Below are 17,909 nucleotides of genomic sequence, written 5' to 3'. Positions count from 1 at the left end.
TGTGGATCATAGCAACCAGGCTGTGTGTGTCCACAAATGAAACTGATTCTACAAAACTGGATAAGACATTGGTGTTTGGATTGTTATGGGGGCAAGTGATTTTGCTCTTAAAGCAAAACTGTAACAGCAGACCTTTGAGGATTCCACCTGGGGAAGATGTTAACAAGCCTAGCACCACTTTGAAAAACTCTGCCGGATGGCTACTCAAGGATGTACTCTAGAGCATTTTTGGTCGCCTTCACAATGAGTCTCATGGTTCTAGTCGTCATTTGGCTTGTCTCATCATCCAGAGCTCTGTAGAAAACATGGAGCCACTCAGGCTCCACACATCAAGGTGGGTGCTCATCAGCAATGTTGTCGATGGCCTATCACATCTTACCATTCCATTGTGAGATTTTTAGAAAGGAAACACCCTTTAACTTTTTAATTATTTTATTAGTAGTAGTAGTAGTATTAATAATAAATTATTATTTATTTTTCTGGGGCAAAATTGGATGAAACCTACAGGAAACCTTGTTTCTTCTGAGGGTGAGGTTTGGAAGAATATAGTGGTTGTCCCACAAGGGCAGCCATTACAGTTTTGGGGTAAGTAAGAAAGGATTCACTTAATCTCCCTACTGTTTTCTGGGCAACTGGTCTGAAAATTGCAGGTAAGAGAGAGATACTCCTGGATCAGAAACCTGCCAAATTGCAGACAAATATGCCCCACAGGGGGGTTGGCCACTAGGCACCCTTTTAAAGTTGATTTTGGGGAGGTAGAACCTAGTAAAATATTCCCTCTCATTACAAGCTTGACTTGTCAGTCACAGCTCTGCCTCCATCCTTTAACCACGTTGGAATTTACTCTCCTTTTATCCATCACTCAACCCCTTGAGCAACATTTCTCATATGGTGAGCTTTAGAGACATTATTTTGCTTTTAACAGATGCTTGTTTGCAGGAATTTTTTCTTTTTTTGCATCTAGATTTCTGAGGCATCACAAAGTGTTTCAGGGGTCGATGCTCTGACTCATGATCCTTTGTACAGAACCCATTTGGCCTCTGACAAGTCCAAAGTCCCTTCAAAGTTTGGTTTGGGATTCCTCCAGATTCAATGCACACCCCTAGACTTAAGTAATATTTTGTTTGTTGCCTCTGTAGAACTTAGTATATTCTATACTAAACACTTATATACTAGTATTGCAGTCCTCAATCTGTTTGTTTGGAATGTTGATCCACCACTTGTGGTCATTCTGGTATCTTCATACTAAAACTGTGTTTAGATTTTATCTGAATACTTTGTGCTATGTCAAATTATGGAATATTTACACATAGTGCAGCTCATAGAGCTAGGTCAAGCATGGGGGATATCTAGCCTGTGGGCCAAATTAGAAGGGGGGGCTAATTTGGTCCACATGGCAGTTTTCCTCAAGCTGTACCCACCTCCCCCATATGTGATATTATTTATGACATCAGGTGTGGGGCAAGGAAGGACATGGCTGCAAAGTAACAATCAGAAGCCTTAAAGTGCACTCTTAATTGTTCTTTGACAAGTGGGGCTTGCATTTGCATCTTTTAAATCTGGCACCAAATGGAAGCCCTGCTGAGACTGGTTCCACTCAGGAGCTCCCAATTAGAGCTCCCAAGTGGAGTTGACTCCTGGTGAAAGTGGAATTTGTAGTCAGTAGTGAATTCAGGATATTCTGGAAATAGGTATAAGATGTCTAAAACTTCATCTGATCCAGGGAGAGAAATTTTGAAGGATAGTGTTCATCTTTGTGAATGTTTTATTCTTGTCCTTGACTGTATTGTTCTCACACTGAGTAAGAGGGATTGCTTAGGCCTGGGCTAGCCAATGTGGTGCCCTCCAGATGTTGCTGGACTACAATTCCATTATCCCTGATGTGGTCCATGCTCGCAGGAGCAACATCCAGCAATCCAGCAACATCTGGAGGGCATTGCATTAGCTATCCCAGGCTTAGGCTATAGCATAGGTAGATGCTAAAGGTTTTGTTTTATTTCATTTGTGTACTCCTTCTGAGTTCTTGGGGTTGCTCAGACTTTCATAAAGGTATACTGTATTATAAGTGATGTTGCTCACAAAAAGGCAGATACCAGGATCGTAAAGCATTATTAATAGTCCATGTGGGTGAAAACTTTATCCAACTTAACATGAAGCCAGCCTGTAATATTGGACCATTAAACATGTTTCTTCATTTGTATATGATCTCTATGCTTTTTATTTTTAAAATGTATTTTTCATTTGTGATTGAGCATGAATATTTTTATTCTGTTGAAGGGAAGACTGGCCCCCACTTATGGTTTCAGTTTTCTCATTAGCTATACCTCTTGATGATGTGGAGCACCCATCCTTCCCATGTAGCGTGAATTCTCAAGTGTCGCACTTCACGTTTAGTGATTTGTTCATCCAGATTGCTGCTGACCTGCCATCACAGTATGTATATGGATTTGGAGTGAATTGCGCACACTCAGTTTGGTAGGGATATGAACTGGCATACCTGGGGAATGTTCACAAAAGATCAGCCACCAGGTGTAAGCATGGTTCGTGACTTTTTTGTTTTGTTTTGTTTTTCTATCTCTCTTCTTCTTTAGTAGTACTTGTCACTACCAGTAGGGAAATCCAGATGTGCTTAGACTTTGCTTCTTTCCTAAGCAGCTAAACGTCTTTAGGTTTTAATGCACATGATAAATTCTGTTTAAAAACAAATAATGAGCACTAAAATGTAGAATGTCTTCATTTGCTATCTGTAAATGACATCTCAGGGTATGAGACTTCGGGCGCAATCCAACTTGCATTTACACACATTGAGGGAACTTGGATGCAGAGGATCTCCAGCTGAGCCAACTGGGTCTCCGCTCAGCCAGGCTATGCCGGAGTAAGTCCCTCAGCCTGGCTGAGTTGGGACCCAGCTGGCTCAGCCAAGACCAGGGCAAGTGGAGCCAGTGTCAGCTGGCATAAGATCCCAAAAAAGGGTTGTGTTGGTGGTGTGTCAGAGGAGGGGCTGTGATGAGAGGACTTAGGCCACTTCCAACTCGTGTTTGGAGGACTCATGCAGGCCCCAGTCCAGGCAAAAGTTGTTGTTATAAGTCAATTACGACTTATGGCGACCCTATGAATCAGTGACCTCCAATATCATATGTCATGGACCACCCCGTTCAGATCTTGTAAATTCAGGTCTGTGGTTTCCTTTATGGAATCAATCCATCTCTTGTTTGATCTTCCTCTTTTTCTACTCCCTTCTGTTTTCCCCAGCATTATTGTCTTTTCTAGTGAACCATGTCTTCTCATTATGTATCCAAAGTATGATAACCTCTTTTCATCATTTTAGCTTCTAGTGATAGTTTTGGTTTAATTTGTTCTGACACCCAATTATTTGTCTTTGTCGTGGTCCATGGTATGCGCAAAGCTCTCCTCCAACACCACATTTCAAATGAGTTGATTTTTTCTTATCCACTCTTTTCACTGTCCAACTTACACATCTATAATTAGAGATCAGGAATACCACTGTCTGAATGATCCTGACTTTAGTGTTCAGTGATACATCTTTGTATTTGAGGACCTTTTCTAGATTTCTCACAGTTGCCCTCTCCAGTCCTAGCCTTCTTCTGATTTCTTGACTATTGTCTCCATTTTGGTTAATGACTGTGCCGAGGTAAGGCAAAAGTTACACTGGGAAAAGGTGAGTCTAAGAAAATAATTGCAATAGAAGTTAATGGAGAGGGCTGATTCCCCAGTAGGAATATTTGGGAGAGCAGGCTTTTCTTTCTGGTCCCTGTGCACAGCTCCTGTCTGAGCTGGTGTTCAGCTAACCCGGAGACTCCTGAATGGCAATTGGATGTGGCGGAACTTTACACTGGCTTTTCTTGCTCCAGTACAACTTACACCAGCTTCCCCTGGGTTAGATTGTTCTGTTAATCAATATTTAATTTGAAACAGGTACAACCTGGCATAATCCAGAAATCTGTTTTCAGGGCCAGAAGATCTTGACTATATTGTCAGTACCTTCATGACTATTTCAGATCACTGTAGTGCAGTGTGGGTGGGGGTCCTCCCTTCTTCCCTCTACCCACTTGTGTCAGAGCACCACCATCCCAACAAGTGGGGGTGAAAGGTTGCTGGTAAGGATGGAAGGATCTGTCAGTTTTGGTTCTCTCAGTTTCTCGTCTTAAATTCAGTTCTACAGCCAGTTCTGATTTTGTGTGTGTGAAAAAATCCCTATAAAAATTCTTCAGCATTTTTGTGCAAATTTCTCCCAAGACACATTTTTGTATGCAATTTTCACTGATGTACAAATTTTTGCAATCAATTTCTCCTAATATAATGCATTTGTGTATGCTATTTTCACCAGGATATTCACTTTCATGCACATTTTCCCCTAACATTTTTGTAAATATTGTTTTGTTGGGGAACTACATCACAAAATTTGGATGAGGGCAAATTTTGAATGATGACTGTGTTCCAGTTGTCATGTTTTGAAAAGTGTGAATCTGATAGTTTCAGCTTTAAAAGTGAACTGAATAAAATTTCTCCCCCATGCCTAGCTGCCTCTAATAACTATTGCCATTACTAAGATTTTTTAAAAATAGAAATAAATTTAAAATTATCTGTCATTTCAACATTTTCTCTATGAAGGGCCCTCCATTTTCTATACACAAATCTGCATAATTTTGCTCTTTTAAAAGGATACATTCTAACGCTGCTGGCTTCCAAACTAAAACTTGTGGAGATAAATGATATGGCTCTCATGCTTTAGCAACTTTCTTTGCTTCTTGAACAGTCTAGTCAGCAAATGAGTCTACTGTCCTCAATCACCTTGTCTGTGTTAAACTGTAGCTTTGCTTTGAACCTTGAGAATACTTTCAAAAAGAACAGAAAGGATTGGTTTTCTTGATGGTCTCAAGCAAACCAAATACAGAATACAAAAGCAAACAGTGCTTAAAGATGAATGTGCTCTAATTGCAAAGGTGGTTTTTTTTTATCACTTATCTGCCGTTGTTCAGGGATGTTAATAACAATGGCTGAAAGAATCTCCAGTGATGAATGGATTTTGGTGCAGCAGAAATTACTATTCTTCTCTTTGCTTTTCTTACAGTACAAACTGAAATCATATGTTTGCCACCCATTCTACATCGGACTGGAAGAAGATGGAAGTGTTCATGGAGTTCTTTTGCTGAACAGTAATGTTATGGGTATACAAAAAATGCACTTTTAAAAAAAAATCCAAACACAATTCCATTTATTGTTGATACATTTGTAGCTATTGAGTGTTAATTCCCTACACCTTCTTCTGGATTTTGCACATGTCACGTTTCAGCCAACACCTCCCTGACATATCACACAATTGGAGGAATTCTAGACATTTACATGGTTTTGGGGCCAACTCCAAAAGAAGTGGTTCAGGAATATACAGCAATAAGATATACCTTATTATTATATCTTGCATGTCCTGATCTAGCAATTGGGATTAGATTCTTGTTACAGGCTTCTCCACATGTCAATCCAATATGGATGAGCATTAGCATCATGATGTTTATCAAGGCCCAACTGAACTGACTGGATGAACCTTTTGATGGGGAAGAGGCTGCACATCCTCCACCAGGAGTTCCTAGTTCTTCCTAACAGAAGAAAAGTCTGCTGCCCTACCAAGTCCTACATCCTGTTCACATAGAGGCCAACCAAATGCCTATGGGAACATGCAAGCAGGACGTAAGTGCAAAAGCATGTTTCTCCCTGCGGTTTCAAGCAACTGGTATTTGGAAGCATATTGCCTATGGACGCCGAGCCTAGCCATAATGGCTAGTACCATTGATTACCTTATCCCCCTTATCTAATCTTCTTTTAAAACCATCCAAGTTGTTGGCTATCACTGCCTCCTATGGGAGCGAGTTCTATGTGCTGTGTGAAGAAATAGTTTATTTTGTCTGTCCTGGATTTTTCAACATTCAGTTTTATTGGATGCCCTGACTTCTAATGTCATGAATGAAGGAGAAAAACGTTTCTTTATTCACTTTTTGTTTCATGTGACTAGTTCTGCGCTACCAAAGCTGGATCAGGAGCATGTGATTTTACACTGTACCGCCTTTCTCCATTTCATTTTTTAAATTCTAAAATTTGTTATCATTTGTAGCTAAGTGGACAACCAGTCATGCCACCCTATTGGGCCTTGTGATTCCAGCTTTGCCACTATGAATACAAAATACTTCTGAGGTTGCCAAGCTGTATGATGCAATGAGAGTAGCTAGAATACCCTTTGCAACTTCCTGCAACTGCAATATGTTGCTCTTTGCACTTGAGTCAAAAAGTATTTTAGCAAAGGAGATTCAATAATTTACATAACTGAATTCAGTATAGCATTATCTCATTTATTACAAGAAGTCTTGGGTGGAGTAGGGCAGAAATTCAAAATTAGATAAATAGAATATGGAGAGACAGAGTTAGTTACAGGCAGTCCAATCTCCAAATGTTGAGATGTTTCACGGGTTCCAGTATATATTTTAGGTTTTATTTCCTTGGAATGAAAGTCAGTGGAGGTTGATTTTTGAGGGTGTGTGATATAAGATTTTATTTACACAAATATACAGGCTGAGCATAAGATTGAAGGCTCACAGCATTAACACTCCAACAGATTCTGCTCTGCCATTAGGTTTCTAGGGGAGCCTGTAATGTTCCTCCCACTGGCACCACCTGTCAGGCTCCCACCAGTGGCTACCACCAGGAAGAAACGTAGTTTTTATTTTTCTTTAGCTCACCCTAGCACAGATCTCACAAGATCCCACTGCTAGGCAGCACCACCAGGCACTCCCTGTAAACAATACTGCTAGAGACTTCGCCTAAGTCTCCCTTCTGGCTTATTGTTACTTTGTGTCTGGGTGCACTTGCAAGCCACAACCCCCCTGTATCTTTATGCCAATAAAGCATACAGCCCTGGGTTGCCCTGGATACTTGGTGATACACTATCTCTTCACTGCTGCCACCATTTGATACAGTTTCTCTGCCTTGGTAAATACCCTGCTCACCCTTCTGGTCTGTGAAAGCCCCAGCCAAGGATCAGGCTTTTGGTAAACCAATAGAATATTTATTTATAAACACCAGGAAATAACAATATTATGTAAGGTATGTTTAACAAGCGTATGGTTTCATATAGTGTCACTCTTTATGTTTCTGGTCATATATATATTGCCTAAATATCAGCCAAATACAACCCAAGCCTCCCTCAGAACTCTGCCAACCAGCTCCTCCAAAATCCCTCTCATCAACCAACCACCCTCCTCAACAACTCCCCAATAACTCCCCTCGACTCAACTGTCATCCTCTTATTTATACCTTCAGCCATTCAAACACTTAGCCAATCATCATCCAACATTCTCCAGCATTCTATCCCATGTACTCCCCCCTCTTACTCTGTCACTTACCATATATCACTTAATAAACCCGCACTTACCATATTTACATATATTAAAATACAGGGGCATCACAGAGCCCCCTCATCATACCACTGGATTCATCACAAGTCAGACCTAAGTGTATTTCTCAGCCTCAGTTCTAGAATGACCAGTGTACAATACACTATATGACACTTGTTGATGACATCACCTCCCCCTTTTCTGAAGGATCTTTGGCTATTTAGCTTCTGTGAAAACACGTTACCTGTACTTGACCAACTCTTTAGTTATGCAAAGATCCATCTCTTTTTACAAGAAGTGTCACAGAAGTGGGGGAGGGGGCAAAACTCCATTTAGTCAAACTATAGTCTATGGAAACTATAATGTCATTTTGACCAAGAAACAGAACCAGGCTCAATTTTTGTAGTTAAGGACACCAAATAAATTGGATTACCCTCCATTTTAGTGGTCGTTCTAAATGCACTTGCTTCATTTCTCCCATACAAGTGAAGTGTTACCACTCCTACAGGAGAAAAGTGTGGCTGGGAATAAAGTATCAATGAGGATGAAACTTGTCCTTTTACCTGGCAATTGGTACCCAAGACTATATTGACAAGGGTCCCAGGGGAACCTCATGGGACAGCCCTTACTGGTTTTTGGAACTAGCCAGTTCTTGTCTACACACATCAGTTATCATAATGGCAAACATGTTGCTAGTTATAAGGAACACTATGTATGGAGGATTGTACTAACACAGTACTACATGTATTGGAGATAGTTACCCCACTACTATCAAGAATTTGGATAACTAGAATTTTTGGAGAGTCAAACTTTGGAAAACAAGTGTGTTATATTTGTATATGATAAAACATTGACTTTGAAGACTCTACAGTGAATGTCATAACTCCTGATCTCCTTTTTGTTTATGTCCCTTTAGTTACATCAGCTATCCTATCATATACAAATAGTGAAGGGGGGAGGTAAAGTATAGTATAGTATAGTGTAATATTTTTCAATCAGGTTATTGTGCCCAATAAATTGAATTGTCTAATTTTAACATGTTAAACTTCATTGTAGCATAATCTACATATAATTAATGATCTGATGGGAATTCAAATTTTCATGGCTCCAGCTTGAGCTTTAGAGAATTACAACCCCATTCAAATTTACAGCAAAAGAAATATTAACTTTAAAGATACGTTAACACTTATTGAAGTTGTAACTTTTCAATAATTATCACCACTAAGCAGAAAAGCTAATGTTGCATATCTTATTGCTGGCATGTTTTGGCTTCTTCAGTACTTACAGTGAGATTTTCAGGCTTCTGCCATCATGACCACAGTGAGTTGGAAAATGTAATTTAGAGACTGACTGTCTGATCTGCCTGCATTTTCCAGATTAAACACAGGACAGGATTTCCCTGTTTGTAAAAGTTGTGGAGAAGAAGAAACTCTGGCAAGTGCAACACTATGCAGTGCTGTAAATCTCTGACCCGCACTACCATTTCAGAGTTTTGCTGTTGTGGGAAAAAGACCTTCAAGTAAGAAAACAATTCCAGATATTGCAAGCACCTTTGGAGCACATAAATCTTCATATCCGGGGTGGTTACATCATTCCCTGGCAAGTTCCTGGTATTATTCCAATGCCAGGTCAGTAGAACTTTTCATAGCATGAACTGGAATTGTACATAGATTTACCTCAACTTAAGCCCTGTTGACTGAATGTATGGTGGAGGAGCAGGATATCTGTTTACCCACATAGAATTGTCCTCCTCCCATTGCACATTATTTATTTGTTACATGTATGTACATCTTCTCCAAGACCTCAGATATGTTTGTCTGGGGATGTCAAGCAATCAACCATTCAACTACTGGCCAAGCCTAGCTATCAGAAGTGGAACTAGATTTAAGTGCTTGCAGATCTTTCTGTCTTATAATGGGAAGTGCCTTACTGAGGGTGGGGAGGTGCCCTGTGCACAGGAGCCCTACACCCACAGAAGACTTTGGTTGCATCAAAGTGACAGTCTTTGAGATTATCATAGAATTACTGAGTTGGCAGTGACCTTGGAGGTCATTCAGTGGAACCTCTGCTCAATGCAGAATCTAGTCTACAATGCAAAATGCAACTGTAGGATCCCAAAAGTATCCAGCAAGCTTCTGCTTATATACTTTCAGCAACGGCGAGCTTAATATCTCCCAAGGCAGTAGGGGAGAAATTTGATTCCATTCACATTGAAAGCCAAATCTATCAAGTGTGCACTTTCTGAAACAATATGAGAAATAAAACAAAGCCATCCTTTGATATTCACACTTATCCATATTTTGCAGTGCAGTTATCCAACAAACGTTTACAAAAATACATATATTTTGGGGAAATGGTGCATAAAAATGAATATATTACTGAAAATAACATACAAAATGGATTACATTAGGAGAAATTGTTTGCAAAAATGTAAGTCAAAACTGCATACAAAATATGTTTATTAAGAGAAATTGCACTAAAATGCTGAATAATTTTCATAAGGATTTTTCACAAACCACAAATCATTGCAGAACTGAATTTAAGATTGGAAAAATGGGAAACTGAAAGAACTGAAACAACAGGTCCTTCCATCCCTACAAGGCAGACTTGTCCCCTGTCAACCAGTTAGTACAATTATAACATTCAGCTAATGCTTAGCTGAAATCTGCTTCCCTGCAATTTTTACCTATTGATTCTTGTCCTGACATCTGGAGCAACAGAGTACTTGCCAGCTCAACAGTGTTGCCCTAGTTGCCTCAATAATGGACCAAACTGTTTCCTCTTCTCCTCATGAACCATTTTGCACTGCTCTGTGCCTTCCTCCAAATTGCCAAAAAGAGCAATTATCCCAAAAAAAGTAGCCCAGAATTTGTTTCTTTTCAAGTCTTAAGCAATTTAATAAGCACCACATCAACCTTCAATACTTTAAAATTTATTTAAAGTGTTTGAGTAGTACAATTTTATTTCAGGTTTTAAGATGCAATGTTATTTTATTTAGCGGTGGGGGTGAGGTGGCAGTAGTAGTTAAATTGTTTGTTCTTAAATGTTATATTTTATTAGGTTTTTTGTTGTTTCTGTAATGGTCATCTGATGTGAAACACTGCCATTGCCTTGCATTTTGTATTCAAGAAAAAAAATCAGTATAAAATATAACTTGTACTAAGCCCCTAAATTTTTGATCCTTCTTCTTTTCACCATAAATTCAGGTTTTCAGAAGATTGCAGTCCATGTATGAATTATTCTTGTAACCACTGACTCTACATCTCTATTGAACAGTTATTTACTTCTCTAGGATTCAGACATGAGATTAAAATCATATTTCAAGTGTCTTGAAGGAAAGGTCTTTGGAAGTCAATGTTTTCCTTTGGGTGATGGAAAAATCAATTGAAATTGACAGTTATTTCCTAAAGAATGCTTTCTAAAGTTTTACTTTTCTTCTTCTAGTTAGCAGATCCCTAGGGGGCTCATTGTTGCTTTGGGTGATAATAGCTTTGCTCATGGAGAACTCTACTGGGATGATGGAATTAGTATTGGTAAGTGTCTTGCAAGACAGAAAAGGCCCCAAATTCATTGTCTAATTTATTACTTATTAATTCCTTTCTCATTGGATTTCAGGGTGTTGGTATCCAATTTTATTCTCACAGTCAAAATCTTAGGTTGAAAGGAAGTGACTAACGCCAGGTTATCCAATGACCTTTGTGTCTCCTTAGGATATGAATCTGTTTCACATCCAACTCTCTGCTACTGTCCATTCAATCTATAGTTCATCCATCAGCCTCCATGAACAACCAGTGTGCAAACTGTAGAACTTCAAACTTTGTGGGAAAGATTCCACACTCCTGTGATCCTTGGACAGAAAAGAAAATATTAGGAAGAAGTAATGGGTGGTATTCAATACTAGTACGACTCAGAATAGATGTGATTAATTTGGATTCATTTATTGCAGTGGGTTTACTCTGAGTAGGACTTAGCTGAATACAGCCCAATGGGATTAGAAGGCTATTTTTTATGTTGGCCTAGTGCATAGCTAATGGTCCTGATTTCCTATCTGTGACTGGGACATCAAGAGCATGCCATACAATCAATTCACCTGCACCAGACCATTCTACACTCCTTTTTTGGGATAGAGGGGATTATGCAGAACTTCTGCTCTTTCAGCTTTCACATCAATTTTAACTTCTGGAATGCAATTAAATGGAATATTATAGAATTACATCTGCTATCCAAAATGTGATCATGAAAACCACCTGTTTATTGAAAATTATGTATATTTAGGTCAAATGCAAAGCAATACTAACAATACACTTTTGATTATCACAAATTTCTCATAGAAATGAGATCCCTGTCTGTAGTTGAGTGCCAGTGCACTATAGTGATTAGAGTGGTGGGCTAGGTTTGGGGAGACCTATATTTAAATCCCCACTCAGTTTGATAGAAATATCTGTTGGCTATAGGTACACTCTTAAATCACAAGGTTTTTTGCCTATTAGTGAATTTCTCTGCTTTTTAGTCTGGGAGGTAAGAAATGGGATCCTGTGCAAGTTTGCTGAGAATGGATTGATCATTTGCATGCTTATTGAGTTCTGTGGGATTTACTTCCCTGCAATCATGCTTAGGATAGGTGAAACTGACCACAGGGGCTGGGGAGGGGAGGAGGGGGAGGAGGGGGGCAGGTTTGATCATTTGCATGTTTATTGAGTTCAGTGTGATTTAGTCCCGTGCAATCATGCTTAGGATAGGTAAAACTGACCATGGGGAGGGAAGCCTGGAGTGGGCAGGGGAGGAGGAAGAAGGAAGAAGAGAGGGAAGGAAGAAGGGAGGAGGAAGGGTGAAGAGAGGGGAAGGAGGAGAAACGCAAGTCTGATCATTTGCATGCTTATTGAATTCAACGGGATTTACTCCCTTGCAGTCATGGTTAGGATAGGCAAAACTGACCATGGGGGAGGAGGGGGTGGAGGGGAGAGTAGAGGGAAGAAAGGAGGGGAGAGGGGAGCAGAAGGAGTGGGGGAAAGGAGGGGATTGGAAGGGGAGGGAAAAGGAGGGGATTGGAAGGGGAGGGGAGGGGGAAGGAAGGGGGAGGGAAGGGCCAAAAGGGATATGATGGGAGGGAGGAGGAGGGGAGGGCAGGTTTGATCATTTGCATGCTTATTGAGTTCAATGGGATTCAATGCAATCATGCTTGAAAATGAATTGGACTGCCTTCAAGTCGATCCCGACTTATGGTGACCCTATGAGTAGGGTTTTCGTGGTAAGAGATATTCAGAAGTGGTTTACCATTGCCTTCCTCTGAGGCTGAGAGGCAGTGACTGGCCCAAGATCACCCAGTGAACTTCATGGCTGTGTGGGGATTTGAATGCTGGTCTCCCAGGTCATAGTCCTAGGATAGGTAAAACTGACCATGGGAAGGAGGAGGGAGGGAGGAGGGAGGAGGACGGAGGGAGGAGGAGATTGGAAGGGGATGGGGAGGGGAAGAGAAGGGTGAAGGAAGGGGAGGGAAGGGGCAAGAGGAAGGGGATAGGAGGGAGGAGGAGGGAAGGGCAAGTTTGATCATTTGACTTCAGTAGGATTTATTCCTGTGCAATCATGCTTAGGATAGGTGAAACTGACCTGGGGAAGGGGGGGAGAAGGAGGGCAGGAAGGTGAGGGGGAAGGAGGAAAAAGAAGGAAAAAGAAGGAAAGGATTTGTCTTGGTGTAAAAACCCTGATCCCAAAGATAGAAGGAGGAGTAGGAAATGGCTTTGGAGAGAGCACCTTAAGAACATAAGAAGAGCCCTGCTAGATCAGGCCATTGGCCCATCTAGTCTAGCATCCTGTTCTCATAGTGGCCAACCAGATACCTATAAGAAGCCCCCAATGAGAAGCACTCTGTCCTCCTGTGGTTTCCAGCAACTGGTATAACCTGAAGGTGCGACTTCTTCAGTCTCAAATCTCCCCATCCACCCATTAAGGAAGTGGAATTGTTCTGGGAGATGTGCTCAAAGAATAATCTCCTTCTCTAGAAAGATGTTGCTGGTTTTCCTGCACAACAAAGAGATGAAGGGAGGGGTTGGGGAGCTGTCCAGAGGACATAGTTAATTCAGTAGCATATAAATGCCTAAATAGATAAAATTGAGAGAACTTTGGGCAGAAGAAAGTGAGTGAGAAAGTGAGAGAACATGTCATGGCTAAAATGGAAAGATCACTGGGGCTATAGCTGACTCCAAAGCCAGGTCTATATTGCTGGAAAAGCTGTGGGAGGAAGTGGAGAAGAGGTTAAAAGCAGATAATTTTCCTTTGTCCTGTCTGCAAAATTTTGTTAGGGAAATCCACTTGTTGTGCTCTTGCTCCATATGCCAGGATTGGGATTATTGGGCCACTCTGGATGGGGTTGCACTCCCCTTGCTATGAAGGAGGGGTTCCGCAGTCTGGGAGTCCTCCTGGATCCATCCTTGTTGCTAGAAGATCAGGTAGCAGTGATTACTGGGGGGGTTGTTGTTCAGCTTTGGTTGTTGTGCCAGTTCCTGCCTTAACTTGGACGCTCAGATCTGACCATCCTCACCCATGCCCTAGTCACCTCGCATTTGGATTACTGTAATGCCCTTTGTGTGGGACTGCCTTTGAAAACTTTTCAGAAGTTTCAGCTGGTTCAAACTGCCAGGATGTTAGCTAGAAATAGCCACTTTGAGCACATGATGACTTTGTAAAAGAGCTACATTGTCTCCCAGGTTGCTTCCGAGTACAATTCAAGGTGCTGGTTTTGACCTTTAAAGCCCTAAACTTCAAAAGGCTCCTTCTAGGAGGAAGGGCGGGATATAAATTTAATAAATAAATAAAAGGTTTGAGATCTAGGTATCCGGCTGCCTGCCTTCCCCTTATTAGGCATGCCCATTGCACCAGAGCCAGCGTAGAGGGCCTGTTGCAAGTGCCTACTATATTTGAAGCCCAATTGGTGAATACTCACAACAGAGTGTTGTGGCCCCCAAACTATGAAATGCCCTCCCTTGTAAGGTAAGATAAACTCCCTCTCTTCCCATTTTTAGATGGCTGCTGAAGAGCCATCTTTTTATACAAGCATTTGGCTTCATTTCTATGTTTGTATGGTTTTATGTATGCTTTGCATTTTAAAATCTATGTAATCCGCCTTGGGACCAGCATTCCAAATAAGAGAACAAAAATAAATTATTATTGTTGTTGTTATTTCACCTGCATACCTTTAATTATAAAATCATTTCTATGTCATTCAAACATTCAAGGATGCATCACCACAGCTCATCTCTCCATTGTAATGAATCGGCCTGAAGGATTCAGAGAATCCCAGGAAGGTTACATGTACCCAGAGGAGCTATGGATGACTTGTTTCTTTAACAGTGACTCCCTTTTTCCATGGGAAACCAGTTTTGAAACTGAAGGGAGTTTTAAAAGCATGGAAGTCTACTGTTCTGAGAAAGTAATGCCACACATTTCATTGACCATGCCCAAAACATCTCTTTGAACCTCAGCCATGGTTCGGAGGTGATGTGAAAGCTTTGTCTATGGTGCTTGCTTAGCATCATGCATGCATGACATCACCTGATGCGCACCCATTGCATGGTGAAGATAAATTTGGGCTATGTACACACATGCAAATGGTTGGCTTAGAAGTTAGAGAATGCTGATGTAAGCTGTCTCAAACCTTTAGGGCCTATTTGTTAAATGTACATACTCTTCTTCTCAGTTTTTCAGAATGCATTGAATGTCTCTGTGGTCCACAACAATTTACATGACATGCTTGACTAAAGAATTGGTTATCTGCATGTCTTGGGAGTCACAGTCCCAATTACTACTGTTACTTATAACGGGGTAATGGAATCAGCTATCCCACAATATGACCCAGAAATCCAGGTAGGTAAAAAATATTGGCTAGTGAAACATTTTTAATTTATTTCTAGTATTCAGAAATTAATATAGTACTCCTTTTCTTTTTATCTGGTAAGATATTGTTTTCACTCAGAAGGAGAGCAAAGTACATGCAGTCTCATAATGCAGAATTTCAAAGCTAGATCCAAGCTAGAAGAGATGCTAATAATCGACACAACGTGCCCCGTTGTCCTTAAGAAGTATGTGTATCTTTTTGCATAATGGTGGGCACGTGGTTAGAGAATGTGAAAGTATGTACATGAAGAAGGCCACTGGTGTGCTGACAACCTACACAGCAGGGTAAGGAATCTTTTTTTCAGCCTGAGGGCAGCATTCCCTCTTGGGGAACCTTCCAGGGGCCACAAGCCAGTGGTGTGAGGGGCCAAAGGTGAAAGTGGGCTGAACAATGGATGTCACTCTTCCCTTTGTACAGTAGGATGCATTCCAACCATGCAACAGCAGAAGGTTTACACACATACGTGTGCACACACACTTCCATTCTGACAAGGAAAATGCATTACCCGAGCTTAAGGATGCAGTCCAACCAGACCCAAGCACCCAAGGAGGGCGTGGAGCAGGGCCTGGGGTGTTGACGTGCCCAATGAAGAGTCCTGGGGGCTGGATAGAGAGGCCTGGAGGGCTGCATTTGTTTGCCCTGAGATGGAAAGATCTATCAATGTTGGTTTTCTCAGTATCCCATTTTTTCTAAACTTATATTTCATTCTCTACATTTCTGCAGCAATTCACTTTAAAAAGATCCTCATGAAAATTCTCCAGCATTTTAGTGCAAGTGTTTCCTCATAAACACATGGCTGTAGGCGGTTTTGACTAATGTACACATTTTTGCAAGCCATTTCTCGTTCTATTTTTGCATGTTATTTTCACGTACCTATTCATTTTTATGCATGCTTCCCCCCAACATATGCATTTTTGTAAACCTTGTTTGGCGAACTGCATTGTAAAATTTGAATAAGTGAGAATTTTGAAGGACGGCTGATTTTCAGTCCTTGTATCATTTTGGAAAGTGCAAATTTGATAGATTTGGCTTGAAATGTGAACTGAATTGAAGTTCTTGCCCATCCCTACTTTGCACTGCAGTATACCACTGACTAGATGGGAAGAATCCCTGGGGTAAAGACAGGAATGTCATACTGAACTCCAGGAGGCTGTCTTTGGAGATGGCATAACTGGTACCAATTCCACATCTCTGCCAGCTGCAGAGCTGGGCTGGAATGTAGCAGAGAATGAAGCCCCCTGCAGGAGTGTGTATCTCACATTCTACAGCATGCAGACAGAGTTTCACAGATTCACACACATGCCGTTAGATTCTAGAGCTCCTCAATCTGGCACTACTTAGCAACCAGAGGACACATAGAAAAGGTACTTTTAATGGTCTCTCTCACGCCCTTGAGTGAGAGTCATATTTTATTTCCTCAATCTCTATTGCTGCAACTTTGTTTTTTCCCCTCATGTCTAGTCCAGCAAAGAGAGAGACTTTTTTTGTCTCCTTCAGCATTAATTCAACCTTCCTCTGCTAATGTAAAAATGGTCAAAATCATTCTGAATAATGGCCTAATAGTTATCAGTTCTTCTAAAATTCATGGAAATCCTGCATTTATGTCTTCATGATTTACTTCCGTTTTGCATTTGTTTTGTTTACTTTGTCTTCATGTCCTGCATTTCCCAATAGTATCCCTGAACTAATTGTTGTTCAGCGCAACAGAGCCTCTCAGGAAATGTGCATTAGTCTCTTCTGTAAGGCAGCGCCTTCCTGGGGCAGTTCTCATTTTCTACCTCTAATAAAATGTATCTCGCATGGAGCTAATCTCTCTCTGCTCTCCCTTTTCTCATTTTCACTGCCAGCTTTCTTCCATCTTCTACTGACCTTCTGCTGCTATCAGTTTGGGGGAAATGTTTTCAAGTTTCGCCTTTTCCCATCTTTTTCCCACCAGCTTTAGGAAGCTACAATATTTTCATGCCACATGTCCATGCAGTAATTTAAAAGGTATCTTATCTTCCCTCTCCTCTTCTTTTTTTTTAGAAGGGACATTTTTAAATGAAATTGAGATTTCCCACCACATTATAGCAATAGCTAAATCTCTTTCTTTTCACATCTTGCATTTGAAACTAGAAGAAGCATTTCGGGGGTGGGGGGCTGTGACCCTGACTTTGAGAACTTTTTTCCTGGGGCTCAAAAGTCATTTCCAAGAGATTTAATTAAAACTAAACATTTGTTTGGGTTAAAATATCCTATTTTCAACTTGAATAGGACCATTTCTTTTCTTCTGTTTAACCTTTGATCATCTGCCTACCTTTGAACTTTTGGAGGACTACCCTTTCCTTGATTTCCTTATCCCATTTCTGTCTTCACTCTTGCATGAGTTTACCTAACAATACACAATAGAATTCTTCCCAAATCCATCAGGATGGTTTTACTTGCAGTGCTCTGTATTTTAAAATGCAATGGCACACTAAGAAATCTATTAGTTTTCAGTAGAAAATTACCTTGGAGGAAAGGACGCACAGGTTTTGAGCCAAGCTATGTTTGTCCCAGTTTAGCTATGATTCATAATCATTATATTAAGAAATGGCCTCATCTGTGCATGTGGCTTCTCACTCAGTTAGTGAATA

The sequence above is a fragment of the Rhineura floridana genome, chromosome 7, assembly GCF_030035675.1.
Source record: "Rhineura floridana isolate rRhiFlo1 chromosome 7, rRhiFlo1.hap2, whole genome shotgun sequence".
Lineage (NCBI taxonomy): Eukaryota > Metazoa > Chordata > Lepidosauria > Squamata > Rhineuridae > Rhineura > Rhineura floridana.
Note: the sequence above shows the minus strand (reverse complement) of the source record.